Source organism: Diadema setosum, chromosome 16, assembly GCF_964275005.1.
Source record: "Diadema setosum chromosome 16, eeDiaSeto1, whole genome shotgun sequence".
Classification (NCBI taxonomy): Eukaryota; Metazoa; Echinodermata; class Echinoidea; order Diadematoida; family Diadematidae; genus Diadema; species Diadema setosum.
The window spans coordinates 20,418,446-20,433,494 of NC_092700.1; the positions used below are offsets into that span (position 1 = coordinate 20,418,446).

At 37.9% G+C, this 15,049-nt stretch overlaps 1 pseudogene; it reads left to right on the forward strand.

Annotated features, from left to right (window-relative positions):
* LOC140239679 (uncharacterized) overlaps positions 1-15,049 on the forward strand; it is an 80,635-nt pseudogene that overhangs the window by 11,454 nt on the left and 54,132 nt on the right.

Consider the following 15,049-nt stretch of genomic DNA (forward strand, 5'->3'; position numbering starts at 1 on the left):
GAAAAGTGTAGACCAAGAAGAGATTAAAGTATGGTTAAACCAGTCTAACTGACATTATTTTTAGTGTGTATATATACTGTGCATGTAACTCTAATTTACTTGCTATTTTCTTCATATGAATAGGCGAAAAGCAACCAACTGAAGAACTAACATCAACATTACAAAAGACAGTTAACATGACTTCTTCCGGTAAGCATGACGTCTTTGCTATTGTCATGCTTTTTCGTTGAGATATTTGATGTAACATTATGTATATCGCATTTCATGTTTTTCATTGCTTTCATGGTTATTGTACTAGTGTAGGTAAAGGATGTCTCGCTACTGCTATTGCAAATTACTAGTTTCGTTAGCCCAGTCTCAAATTACTTTGCATTCAGCGGAGTTTTCTCTTTGCTCATCTTCCTTTGTTCTTCTGACCTTCACATGTCCATTCTGTGCTCCCCTTGCTTGACCTTGCTCTCGCTTCAGTACCTTCGCTTTGTCCCTTCTCACTTTGACTTTGCTTTGTCTTTTAGAACTCTTGCCTTGCTCTCCTAAGTTCGACTTTGTCTTGACTTTCAGAATCTTTGCCTTTACCCTTCGCCCTTTGCTGTCAATGTCCTTCAGCATTTTCAGCCCGCTCCCTTTGCCCTTTACTCTCACTGACCTTCAGCCCCTTGTGCTTGCTTCTTATCTTGACTTTCTCCTGTCCTTGTTATATCTTCTCCTTCCCTATGACTTTGAGCTCCTTATCTACGTGCTCAAAGACATCCTTCTCCTGTATACTTCGCAGCGCGATAAATGTCTTTCTCATGACCTTCATGGCTGGTCCTCTCTATCTCTCTCGAACTAGAGGAGCTTGTCTGGAAGGGGTATATAAGACAAACTTTATGCTTATCTTGGGAGCTCACTTGCTTGGAGGAAGCAATACTCTTCAACATATAGCGGGACTTTATTTTGGGACCTTTACAGAATAGGAATTATATTCTGCCCATCTTCGACAAATATAAGTCGCCGTTACACTTTGAACGTCATTCTCCCTTTTCCCTCTTTTTTTCCCTAGGTAAATTCAATGTTGATTGAAAGTATTTTGCGCTGATCATGACATACATTAGATTTACTTTTATTTTTACGACCAGAACAATCTCTCTCCTCCCCTGCTTTACCTACTTAATTGTAAGCAAAGGTCAATCACGTGCAAATACATGTAGCTGTTCACGCTTCAGTTGATATTTAGTATCCTGAAGTGATGAAGTGGAGATATCACGTGTCTTGGAGATAGCGTAGAATTGATGTAGTTCTGGGATAGTAACGGCGCTCGACACTAACGGTGGCCCGGTGGCCCGGGGCCACCAAAATTGAAAGTCGGGCCACCAAATTTCAAAATAGGGCAAAATTTTTTGAAAAGTACGTCAATTAATTCGTAACTTTTTGCGCCGGAAATTAGCAGTTATGTTGGTTTAGTTGGGGCCTAAGGGCTCAAAATGGGTCGTTTGGTTCAGATTCTTCCAAAAGCACCAAATTTGGCTAATAGGTCCCTTGTACCATACTCTTTCGATTTTTGATGAGCGCCAAGACTAAAAACCCGTGGGGCCGCCATATTGGTGGAATCCAATATGGCCGCCATCCGGGTTAAAGGTCAACTGCAGTTACAAATTGAAAAGGTTGATTAATGTCATGAATCCCATGTGGAAGATTTTACGGGGTTACAGAATGTGATTCTAAATATCATTACTGCAATTCAAGGTCACTATCACCTCTCAAGGTCACTTTAAAGGTCACATAAGGGTCAAATCAGGCATTTTGTGCATTTTTCGAAATGGCGTCTGTGAGCATTCAACTGCAATTCACTGGTACCCCTATTTTGTACCATTTGTCATCTCTTCCATACTCCTTCAATGGTCAATTAGGGCCAAGAGGGGTTCCATATCAATAATGATTATGACAAATAAATGAAAAAATTACTTTTAAGATATACATATATATATATATATATATATATATACATAATTATGTTGAAATTTTGAGCACAGAAGATGGGCATCCATCGGTTTCGTTTTCTTTTCTCATTTTCTTTGCTCAAAGTTTTCACTATTTATCAATTGTTTCTGGTCAGTCTTTCCTTTCTTTGTTTCAATATATATATATTATATATATATATATATATATATATATATATATATATATATCATATACATGCTTAAATACGGCCACCATCCTATTCCAAGGTGCGGAATCAGGGTGCAATGGCAAAGAGGGTAATAAACACGCCTAATCTTATTTTGTCTTCGTTTTTCCTTCTGACGAGATAGCTGGATAGCCCGTATGCAACTAGCTGTTCAGTTGTAAGTACTTGGGGTGGACCACTTTACCGGTTTATGCACCTTGAGTTTTCCGATAACGGAATGCCAATTCGGAATCTTTTCATGTGTATGAGTTTGTGTTTCTTTCACACAAGGGACTTCCACTTTTTATGGTATTATCCAAGTAATGAGGTGCAAAGTGTTGTGCCTCTACTAGAGGGGACGGTATGACAACACACACCATTGCTCAGCTAGAATTGAGATAAGTGGGATTCGAACTCGCGCCGGAACACAAGTCTTTAGACCGCAAGCCATACGCTACAGACTGAGCCACCTTGTCACCTTTCATGGTCAATTATATAACTTTCCAGCTGGCAAGCGATATGATTCTCCTCCTGCTGAAATTGGTGTATGCCTGCTCTCCCTTGCTTACGGGGAATCGAGCTCCTCAATCCAGGTCAGACCAGTATTCTAGGGGCAGTTAACTAAATTTGATCATTAAAGTCCTTTAATGGCAGTATCGTATCAGAGTAGGTGAAGACAATTCAGCTGAAGGTTTTTTCTTATATTTTTAATTCTCTTGTTATCAAACGAAACCGTTTCTTTACTGAAAGCGCAAATGACTGGGGAAACTGAATACCTATTGATGTTGTATGGGATACTGATCCTAAAGAAAATAATCTTAACATTTTTGCGCAGCAACACTGTGAAGTCCTCTGACAAGAGATGGTGATGGCACCACTCAAATCTAAAATTATGATTGGAAGAGCGTAGCGGCTTCCTGAAAATTAAGATTGAAAAATAAAGAACTGCCCTCATTTATCAGCGCACAGATATCCAAGAATAAATGAGCACCTGATTCGAGACGGAAATATCCAACAGGAATTGTGATCTCACAACCCTTCAGCTTTCCAACAACTTAGATGCGATCTAAGCATAGATATCCTTACAAAGGATGACATGATGTTTTCTGAAAGCATTTTCTGAAAACAGTATACAATCGCACGGATGAGCATAACATCACATTTTCGGTAGTGTGCTTTTTTTTAATCCCTTTGATCTGAGGGAGTTACGGGTGGGTCGTGGTATTGAAAAGATAAAGGCCTTTTCAGCTCTTTCCTGTACAGCATACCTCTCTTCCAGAGGCCAACATCAGGCACTGACAGGGTGCGACATTACTTCAGACTTGCTTTGATGTGGCATGCAAAATAACTAAGTAGTATGGGCTAGCAAACCAGAGCTCACTGACACATTAACTAATTAAATAATCGTGCTCATGTCCAGCAAGGACTGATGAGCAACAAGGTTTATAGGGCAGCCTGCGTCAACGAGGGTAGGCATCATCTCGTCATAACGTGGGAGCAGATCATCAGAAACCACCCTATCTGATGTGATCCCTGACTTCAGGGAATGGAGTTGGAGGAAAGATGGCACAGGTACATGGCAATTACTAGTACTATCAACCACTCTCCGCAATGCTTCAGTAGCAAATTTCATTCTTCTGCACCACAGCTGTTTCAAGGCATGCATTGGGGGGTGGACAACATGGAAATGGAAAAAAAAATGAATGAAATGAATGAATGAATAAATGAATGAATGAATGAATGAATGAATGAATGAAGGTGAAAATGCACAATGTACAGCAGGTGTCAGACGAGCCATGGTCAGTAGTTTGATATTGCTGCAAACTTAAAGTAGGGGGGGAGGGTATTGAGGGCCTATCTGACGGGAGGAGACATTGTCGCAATGCCAGCGTCTCGAAGAAATTATTTTCGCTGTCACAACTAACGCGATTTCCAGAACAACGTCCAAGACGTCTTCAAACAAAGGGACAACTTATTTGCTTGGAAGTCACGGGGATGTTCGGCGCAGCTTTTGCAGTCGCAGGGACTTATCAGAGACGTCTTATCTCAGCGATTTCTCCCTTTCGTCGCCATTATGTTATTACGGTCTCCACAAGATGCTGGGACAAAGATGTTGCAGACAAATTTAGTCCCCACGACATGGCCTCAGTGATGGAGACTTCGCAGAGGCGTCTCGGAGACAAGCTGGTAGACGGAAATGGTCTCTGCAAAAATCGGAAATGTTCGATTCTCCTGCGAATCCTGGAGATTGGGCTCGTCTCCAGGAGACGTTCGTCGTAGAGATGTTGCGGAGAGTAGAATTGCAACCTATAGTCTTCAGACTAACGAGATACCAACTTATAAAGTCTTGCGATATCATACCAATTTGCGTCCAAGCACTTTGGATTTTATTTATTTATTTATTTATTAAGTCTTCTTTAAAAGCAGGGTAGTCCCATTCAGTGCCACAAAGGCCTGCTTTACAAGGGAGCCCTGCGTTGATATACATTACATTGCATGTGCACACAATAAATATTAAAAAAAAACAAGAACAAAACAAACATAGATATGATACAGCTAAAGAACAATCGGTTCGAAAGAACATAAAACACATAAGAAAGAACATAAAACGAGCAGAGAAAATAGATATCTGAATAATTCGTAGCTAGTGTAAAGGGTTTATATCAAATGAGAGACTGATGTTGGCGTACACGATTCTTAAATGTTTGCAATGAGGAGGCTGTTTGAATAAAAATGGGTAACTCATTAAACGATTTGCTTGCAGCATATGTGAAGGATAGAATCTTAATAGACCCTAGAAGGTGTCATGAAAGTTGTACTATAACATATCTAATCTGAACCCTGTTAATGGTGTCACTGTGGCACTGTGACTTGTTCCCAACATGACGTCACCAGGACCGTCATGTTCTCTGAACGGCATATTTAGCTGTGGAGGCACATAAATTTCCTATCGAAGGACTTTGGAATCGAACTTTCTTACACAAGTTCGAAAATAGCAAATTGATGCCAACCTGATGTACTAAAAACTCTCTTAAACACGACAGATTTTTTTTTTTTTTCATCCAGATTAGGAGTGATCTTCATGATTATTATTCCATTGAATTTAAATCTGAATTATGAATATCTATTGTGATTGAGGATCCCTGAACTGCAACAGAGAAATAAAAACACTTCTCTTTTAAATGGCAATGTCAAGGACGCTGGTAATAATTATAGAGAGTAGCCCCCCCCCCCCCCTTATTGCTAAACGATTAGTATATTAGGTAGCGATAGGATTCTATTTCTCATATATGTATGTTTTTATTGCATTCCTTGCAGATGAAGATGAAAATAATAATCCAATAATTAAATCTTGAAAACTCTTTTAAAGGGCATTACCCATAATTCTAACTAGCTCTTTTGGCTGTCAGTAAAGCAAATGCAAAATTTATTGAATTCCGTAAATATGACCAGTCGGTGAGGACATTTCCTCTTAGCGCCTGTAATGTAAAAATGATTAATGGAATGATGGGGACATGAACTATGATATTCAATAGCTTTGTTCAGAACCTCACTTAAGAAAAATGTGTAGCCATATTATAACAGGCCATAATTGAAATGATGCAGAGAAAAAAAAAATTACCGTAAGTAATCATTAAAAATGAAATTGAAGGGTTACCAAGTCTTCAAATTTGATTGTGAAATAAGGATCTGAGTAAGATCCCTTAAACCTAATTACTCTCAGAAAGATGTTCTTATTATAATTCATGAGTGTATACATGACCTAGTGTTTGAAAGCAGATATATTGATGTTACTCGTGAGAAAGCCCACCTCTCCCTCTCCCATAGCCCTCAACAACTGTAATTCTGTTAGCAGGGCTGGCAGTCCTCCTATATTGACTGTAGGCAAGCCATTTTCTAAATTACCTATTGTGAATATAATGGTGTGACCCCAAATGACCTTTAGGGAGACCTTATACGGAAAAGTTGACATCAGACCATAAAAACAACTTCAGAATCGAATTCCTCGACCCATAAAACCTCTAAAGCTGACTTTTCAAATTATTGTAACACTTCAAGGGTTTTTTGTTATGGACTGGCCTTTAAACGTAGGTGGCAGCCATATTGGATTTTGCAAATATGCCGCCCCGGAGGGCGCCCTTCACAAGAAATACGCCTTTTTTTCAGCCGTCGACAACTGCAATTCTATTACTAAGGCTAGCATTCCTGGAATATTGACCATGGGCAAGCCATTTTTTCAATAAACTGTTATGAATACAATGGCTTGACCCCTAAATGACCTTTAGGTGACCTTATAAGGAAAAATTGACTTCAGACCATAAAAACAACTTCAGATTCGAATTCCTTGACCCGGAAAACCTCTTAACCTGACTTTTTAAATGATTGTAACCCTTTTATGTTTTCAAATGCAAGTGACCTTTAAACCTATATGGCGGCCATATTGGATTTTGCCAATATGGCCGCCCCAGAGGGCACTCTTCTTGGCGCCCATCAAAAATCGAAATAGTATGGTTTGGGCTACATGTGTGCCAAATTTTGGTGCTTTTGGAAAATTTTGAACCAAAAATCCCTTGCGCCCCCCACTAGTTTAAAGGATGAATGAAAAGGACTGAATGAGTGCCTGAGAGTGAGTGTTGCGAGTTTGTTGAGGTTTATTTATGAGTAGATGTATGTCCAACTTCCAATTCTTACTATGACTGGATAAGACTTAGATATTTGACTCATTAAAAAAAACAGGACTTTTAATGTTTTTTATTGTTTTTTTTTTTCGGGGCCACCAAAATTTTCTCTCGGGCCACCAAAAATTTGAAATTGAGGATTTCGGCGGCCCCATCGGGCCACCAAACAAAAAAGTTACTGTCGAGCCCTGGTAACGGCATCATTTGCAAAATTTCTTGGGTGTGTGTTTTTATACATAGTATGACAGAGGCTGAGCTAGTATGTATGTTTTATTATATATGAATATGATTTATCTGTGTATATAAGTATGTATATACATTAGGTTGTAACATGGAACTCAACTATTTGTCTATTTGTATTTTATATGTATTTGATTATCGATTGTTTTGATTTAAATACAATTACGCTGTTCTGACGTAGTAAAACATAAAGAAGTAAAAATTCTAATCGTATCATAAACTTTAAAAGTAACATGCTGTTTTATCTCAATCCCTGTGTCTTGATCATCGAATGGGAAGTGTATGGTTGAGATAATAATCATAAAAAAATAATGCTTTAATTTCTCTCCATTTTTTTTTTCCAAAGCACTTTGTTCTTCTTCGTAATTATTATAAAGGCTTGATTTCTTGCACTATGTTTCAGTGTCTGGTCACCATGACATAGATAGGATGGTAGGCCTCTACACCCTAGGAACCTTTCTGTTTGTCGTTCTCACGTTATTAGTCATCCTCTCCGCGGCTTGGTACAAACATCACAAGAAAAGGTGAGATGTTGCATAATGAATTGTCTTTTATGTTTATAATGTGAAAGGAGGGGGATGGAGCAAATCGCGGCGAGGAAATGACCTCTTGCTAGCAAGCACAAGCAATTTTAGTCATAAAGTGTATTATTCACTCACAAACTTAAAGTATATTAATATACGTTAACCGAATGGTTTTTGTTTTTGTTTGTTTGTATAAAGTAATGTTACATGAATTTATATAATGTCAAATGCCTTCGAGTAAAATGGTATAAAACAATGGATCGCATCCACGAATCTTAGCCCTAATAAACTTGTTTCCTAAAGACAATGGATTTAATCAATGATTTCGGTTTTTTTTTCCACGAGATCTGGGATATTTGAATTGAAAAAGTACATTATAGTGTTCGCTTAACTAATTATATGTTTGTGTTTAATTCTTTGTGTAACAGGTATAGGCCCTCACAAGTTTCGAATCAGCTATTGCAGATGCATCGTGTAGCCACTTCCAACCAAAATCCGAGCTCGGCCGACCATGATGTGTTGAATACTGACGGTACTGACGCTGAAGGAGAGGGTCATTCTTACCCGAACTACCCTGACAACACATCTAGAGACGCCATGGCTCATGGAGAGGACACAAGTGACATGAGTCACATCTACCAGGACGCTGCGGAGACACACATGGGGGCTTCCCTACCCTCAAACGTAGAGCAAGTCTCTCCGTGTGCATTTTCTTCACAGAATAACGTCAATACCACCGTAACCACGTCATTGACCTCAGTACATATTCCGAATATTGATATTCATAACAACAATGGCATAGACGGAATATCACTACATCAAGTGCAAAACGGCAATGACAACTGTGTCTACCAAGATGTAGACCTTGATGAAATCAATGGGGTTACAGAAGATGGTTCTAGATCTCGTGGTGGAGCACGCGTGTTTGATGACACATGTTACAATTCACTGAGTTTTGACTTTAAATCTGGCGGTGTTTGCGCCCAGAGGCAGGATGCCAGAGTTGCTTGTGGGGAGCTGGAATACGATTGTGTGCAGTCGAGCAAATCTGGCGATTTTGCCAAGTCTAGAAATATCTTAAGAGACAATGATTACGATCATATCAATCATGTCTTCCACGACGACACAGCACAAGTTCATAGACTATCGCGCCCATCTGTCTGTCCGACTTCTCAGCCCGATCTTCACTCTAACAGAAAAGAAAATATTATCTGTTCCAACTTAAGTACCCCAACAGCCGCGCCATCTGAAGACGTTTATTACTTTCAGCTAGATCCGGGGGTAGCTAAGAACATTGAAACCAGCAACAGGCCATTCCATCCTGACGTTTTCGACTCGAGTGAGTACAGTTTGCTGAATTCTGAAAAAGATCCCATCGATATCCTTCTTCCTGATAGGAGGGAATCTGATAACATCACTGAGCGCCTCGACACCGAGACCCCGATGAGCGACGAACTGTATGCAAGGGTGAATAAAACAAGCGACACAGCTTTGTCACCGAAACCCGTATTTTGCGAAGAGTTGTATGCAAAGGTGGACAAAACTGAAAAATGCAATGTTGAGACTAAAAGATTTCCTGAAGATTTGTACGCTAATGAAATGAAAGGACTGTCTCTCTCACATTACCAGGTGATGTGCGAAGAGTTATATGCAAATGTTGACAAAACACGTGACTCGTGCACTGCAGACACAAAACCAGCATTGAGTGAGGGAATGTACATGAATTTCACAGACATATAACCATAATAATCGTAATAACGTAGAAAGTGTGATTTTTTTTCTTTATTTTTCTTTATTATTATCTTTTTTTTTTTTACGGAAGCAACCATCCTTTCATTACTATTCCGAATATCAGACAGCGTTTGTGGACTAACTGGTATTAAAGCCTCATGTAACGTTTCTTATAAAAGCTTTCAATCGCTGTTCGTTAAAGTTAGTTGGAATTTCTAACAAAACTATATGACCGTAGATGTATCACATGTCTTATCATGCATCACACATTAAAGTAACATAAGCAAGTACCTCTTAATAAATTTAATTTTCTTTTTAGTGATGGTTCAAAATTTATCCCTGTTATCAGTCATTTTTGTATAGGTCTCCGCGTGTTTTCAGTGATGAGTAGACTCACAGATGCAGTCAGCCCAAGCCTAAATTTACGGTGATTTTTTTTTTCTTTTAGTCACTAATGGCAAGTGGAAGAAATACCAGAAATAGATGTAGTAGTAATATTGATTATTATACCATTTATTTATAAGAATATTTCACTGAATACATCAGCACTCATCGTACTCGTAAGCTCGTGCCTTGGAATTTTATCAAAAGTACATGTACATGCATGACGCCTCTATACCGAAAACATGGTTTCAAGGAAATTAAGGTTGAAAATTGTTCTGGAGGAATACGAATTGACGATATTGCGGGGAAAACAACAGCAATACGATTTGAAAGATACTGGCCGCGTCATAGTGGAATTAATGACAATGCCTATAAATGTTTATAACATCATGAATACACTTTTAATCGTAATTTTCTGTACATACACTTCACAGACACCATGCATTCCTGTCAACACAGCGATAATTAATTCTGTGCTCTTATCTACAAGTATAAAGGATGATTTTTGAAGAAAGTTCACAGAAGTGATTAAACACACAATAATATTTCATCTTCACATGTTTAGAATGAAAATATATATCTCCCGTGTGTAGTTTCAGAGCAATAGTTCTAATGATTAGGATATACGATTGTTAACTGATATCTGTTATCATGAACATGTGACGAAGTCATACTTGATAACCTTTACGGTATTTTTTGAATAACTAGTTTGACATTTTGTCAGCACGATGTATTAAATTTAGTGCACTGTGTAATTAGTGATATCCAAGGAAAACGGTTTCATCGACCCTTTCATATCTTGATTACAAAATATATTATACTTGCTCAAATGAGGCCTCAAGGTATCGACACACTGAGCAAATTCAAGGCAAATGTGGAAGAAAGTTATATCATCGGAAGCAGAAAAAAAAATCGTCATCTTCAAAGGTGTTAAAGGGTGTGTACAGTTCTGGTCGAGGTGAGGATTTAGCTTTTAACGTTTTGCGAGATATTCAGAAACCACTATATGAGATGTCAAAGAGCATGCAGTTTTAAGGGGTATCAAAAGTTTATTCGATGAAAATCGGTTTTGAAATGGCTAAGATATCCAAAAACAAGGTTAAACAAAGAGATCGTAATAAAGTTGTGGCATGTCGCCTTTTCTTATTATCATTTTTTTGTGGATATCTCAGCCATTTGGAAACCAAATTTCATCAAATAAACGTTGAATCCTTCTTAAAATTACATGCTCTTTAATATTTCATAAGAGGCTTTTCATTATCTCACTTAGGAATGTTCAAACATGAATCCCCCCTCAACCAGTACTGTACAGTCCCTTTAAAGTAAAATAATTGTATGTAACTTTGAAATATTAAACTAAGGTGTAACTCAGTCACACGATAAACTGCTAGAATGCTAGAGTTAAAAACGATAATTCAAAATAACAGTCAAACATGGCAAAACACGCAAATCTGTTTGAAGTTGAAGATGATCTTTTCTTTTTTGAACACATGTGATGCATTACGTTATGATTTCCTGATCAACCATTAAAAAATCACGCAGACTACAAGAGTGACCGAGGTATGTATATATGCGTGTGTGTTTGTGTATGTGTGTGCTTGTGTGTGTGTGTGTGTGTGTGTGTGTGTGTGTGTGACTCTCATGTAGGCCTATTGTACGCATGTATTGCTATCATTGAAATTGTGAAAGGACCATCCTCACAACTCTTACATTATTTGGCATGAGAAAAGCGGAAATATTTTCCCATCGGTTTCACTTCCTAAAGAGTACGGTGCAGCCTTTTGATAGTAAAAACCTACTATCAGGTAAGCTCTGCAATAAAATGATGGTCCCCAACTAGCTACGTTTGATCAGTATGAAATGTTTGGTTTATTTTCTGAGCGAATTATTTCTTTGTCCATTCGTTCTTACTAGCTGGTAAACCTATGTGAGGCCGCCCCCTATCCCACACACCTGTAGTCATCCAGTTCCAGCTTTTTTGTCCAACCATTCAGGTAAATTAGCACCTCATATGTTCCACTTGATTTAGGAACTAACCTCAGACGTCAAATGGAATAAGCCAAGTTGTTGAAATACCATTGCATTCGGACATAGTTGAAACTAAGTCATGGAATGTCAATTAACGTCTCACATGGTTTCAAGTTAAAGTGATACACGTACTAGTCGGAACACATAGAAGGAGGATAAGGTTACGATGTAATCGCCTCACAAATCTCAGGGGGTCTTGCAACATGTTGATTCATCAGGCGTTTTCACATCAGCCCGATGTTTCGAAATAGCGCGCTATTTTCTGACTTAGGAAATTAAAAAATATCTCGAGCTTGGATTTTTATCAGGCTGATGTGAAAACGCCTATTACGAACTGTAACAACTCCTACTTACACGACATAGTCATCTGCTAAATTCCTTCAAACTCCACGAAAAAAAAATGACAAGCATGCAGCTAACTCTTTTAAGTCTTTTTCATTCCTTAAAGAGAGTGAGAGAGATAAAAAAGTAACGTTAGTACGAGACTTAAAAGCTGTAAAATTGTTAGTTATACAATGGCTTGCAATCCGCATAGAGCGCGAACTGTTATTGATTAACAACTGTAATTTCCATATCTCATTTCATGTCGAATTTCAATAGAACTTCGATCTTTCATACTACTTTAGTCATTCGTCAACTTGTAAACATGAAGTGATAATTCACTTTATACGCTCCGAGAAATCTGTGACACAATACATTCCTCTACAAATTTTATATGCTTGTATTGTTGATCATATCCTTTTGTTCTTCCTTTTCATCATTACCCTTTCCTTTTCATTTTCTGTTTTAAATAACCTGATACCTTTTTAAATATATATGACATTAATCATTATGCTTCCATTTACACGTATTCACGAGGCAAAACAATTTGCAGAAACATTGTCAAGCACAATAAGTATAAACAACTTTAAGTACAACATATAACATATATCGTATATACATATACATATTTTAGTGGAGATTTTGGAGAAGAAATTTATAAAGTGTTATATGAATTAATTGATAATGCAGTAAAAGAAAGGTATAAGAAAGGTAGGAGGGGAAGGTAGTGAGAGAGAGAGAGAGAGAAGAGAGAGAGAGAGGTTAAAGAGAACGGCTTAGTAAAAGGTAAAGAGATGAAGAAAAAAACATAATGAGATAAAGTGGTATTATTATGATAGAAATGTATGTTTTGAAATCAAATATTGTATATTTAACTTGTTTATGTATAAATGTACTGTATTTTTTGGTCAATTTCTTTCTGATTATGTAACTGTAATTGTGTTGACAGCTCCGGGTAGCAAATTTGTTTCTCCGCAAGTCAACCCGCAAAACTTCCCCAAATATACTCAAAACTTGTTCCGAGTGAGTCTTTGGGGTTCGCTCACAGAGGTACACGCAGAACACCAGTAGGAGACCCTTACAGGCAGCACCTCGCAGGCAACTCCAACGCAGGTATTTCGCAGAACCCGTAAGTTGCTCGTACCAGAAAACGGATCGGTTTCAAAGCTCTCACGCAGGTCACACAGAATACACGCAAGTAGAACTTAAGTAACACGCGCCTAGCAGGTATGACACATGTGCGAAACTCGCAAACATTCTTGTCCGCCATCAGAAAATTCCCCTGCGTCCCGGAAAATCCCTACTCGCAACAAACTTACACGGAAAGGTGTGACACGGCCTTGAGGTTTGCATCGTTTGCGTATTCGATGAGTGCAAAGAGTCAGTGTATAGGTATAGTAACATGCAAATCTCACTTGCCTATCAACCAGAGCCTTCATCAGTACGCAAAATCTCATAAAATCAGCTCTATTGTGTAGGTGTACGAAACCCTATTCAAGGGCCGGGAATCGGCCATCCACGGACTCATTAAAGGCTCTCAAGGATTAAATCAATCATACTATTTAGATGCCACTCTCAAAAGTGAAAGTAACGAAACTGCACAATTTAAAATATACAATTAAAATATCCTCGACTGTTGAAGATCACACGCGAGATTGTAATTTAATAGATCGAACCTATACATAACAGAAGTGTTTTGGAGCAATTATACTTGACAATGCTTCAATAAGAAAGTTGTCTAATCTCATGAATGACGAGCATAATCATTAAGTTTCTGACTTTTTTTCAGTGGTATAAAAGGGTATCAAAGGAAGTCTGAATTCGAAAACGTAAATATGACAAAAAGAAATAATGAAATAAACAAATATACAAGAAAAGAAGCACAGGAATGCATCGTGCCATCATATTAGTTCTCGGCGTGTCATGAGGCGAAGAATCACACCATGTTCACAAGTTGAATAATGATTTAGGAGAAATATTAAGCAAAAGGACGTGGAAAAACGATGGAATTGCTAAATATTACGGTTTGAAAAAACGATAATGTTGGCTGTAAAATCATAATTACACGGATGACAGTGTCATCGCTTTCTCGTACCGGGGTCTTATATATATATATATATATATATATATATATATATATATATATATATAGATAGATAGATAATATATACAAAATGAAGGAAACAGCAGATAACTTTCACGGTCAACAGTACAAAGGCAATAGCTATTTATAGATGGATATATCCCAAAAAAAAAAAAAAAATTCAAACGTATATTTGCAAGGAGATTACACCACAACCTCGTCCTCCGTGAGAGTGATATCACCTTTACTTGAATTCATTTGACATTTCATAACCTTCCAGTGAGTGCAAATGGAATTGTCTTGAACAACTTTGTTTATTTGATCTGACCCTAAAGGCTACTACTAATATGTAGCTTGAGATGGTAACTTACACGAATGATTGGGCAATCACTGTGGAACTGGATAACTAAAGGTATGTAGGTGTAGGTGGTCGTAGGTGGTCCTGCACGACGAAATGATCTGGTTCGCTCGGAACATGTGAATTAAAACTTATGTTAAACCAATTAATGAGTGCATACTAATCAAATCTAAAGTGATTACATTTGTATCCGGGTTGAGGTTTGATATTACTGAGCCTACGTTTTATGAGAGTAATGGTCCACCTGAAAGAAAGTGAAACAGTTGGGAAAGTATTTCTGCTATCCACATGCCAAATATTGCAAGAGTTGTGAGATTCCTTTCAGAATCTCAGGGAGAGCGGTACATGATTAGAGTAGGCGAATAACATTTGTATAAAGAGACATAGGTACGGACAGACAAAGACAGACCGACACACACAATTAGTGGGAGTCAATATGATAAATGCATAAATGCCTATAGGAACATGTGGCAGTTCATTCATCCCATGGTCTATAAAATATTTTGTCAGCTTACCAAATACGTATTGATTTTTTTTCTCATTCTTTGATATTGC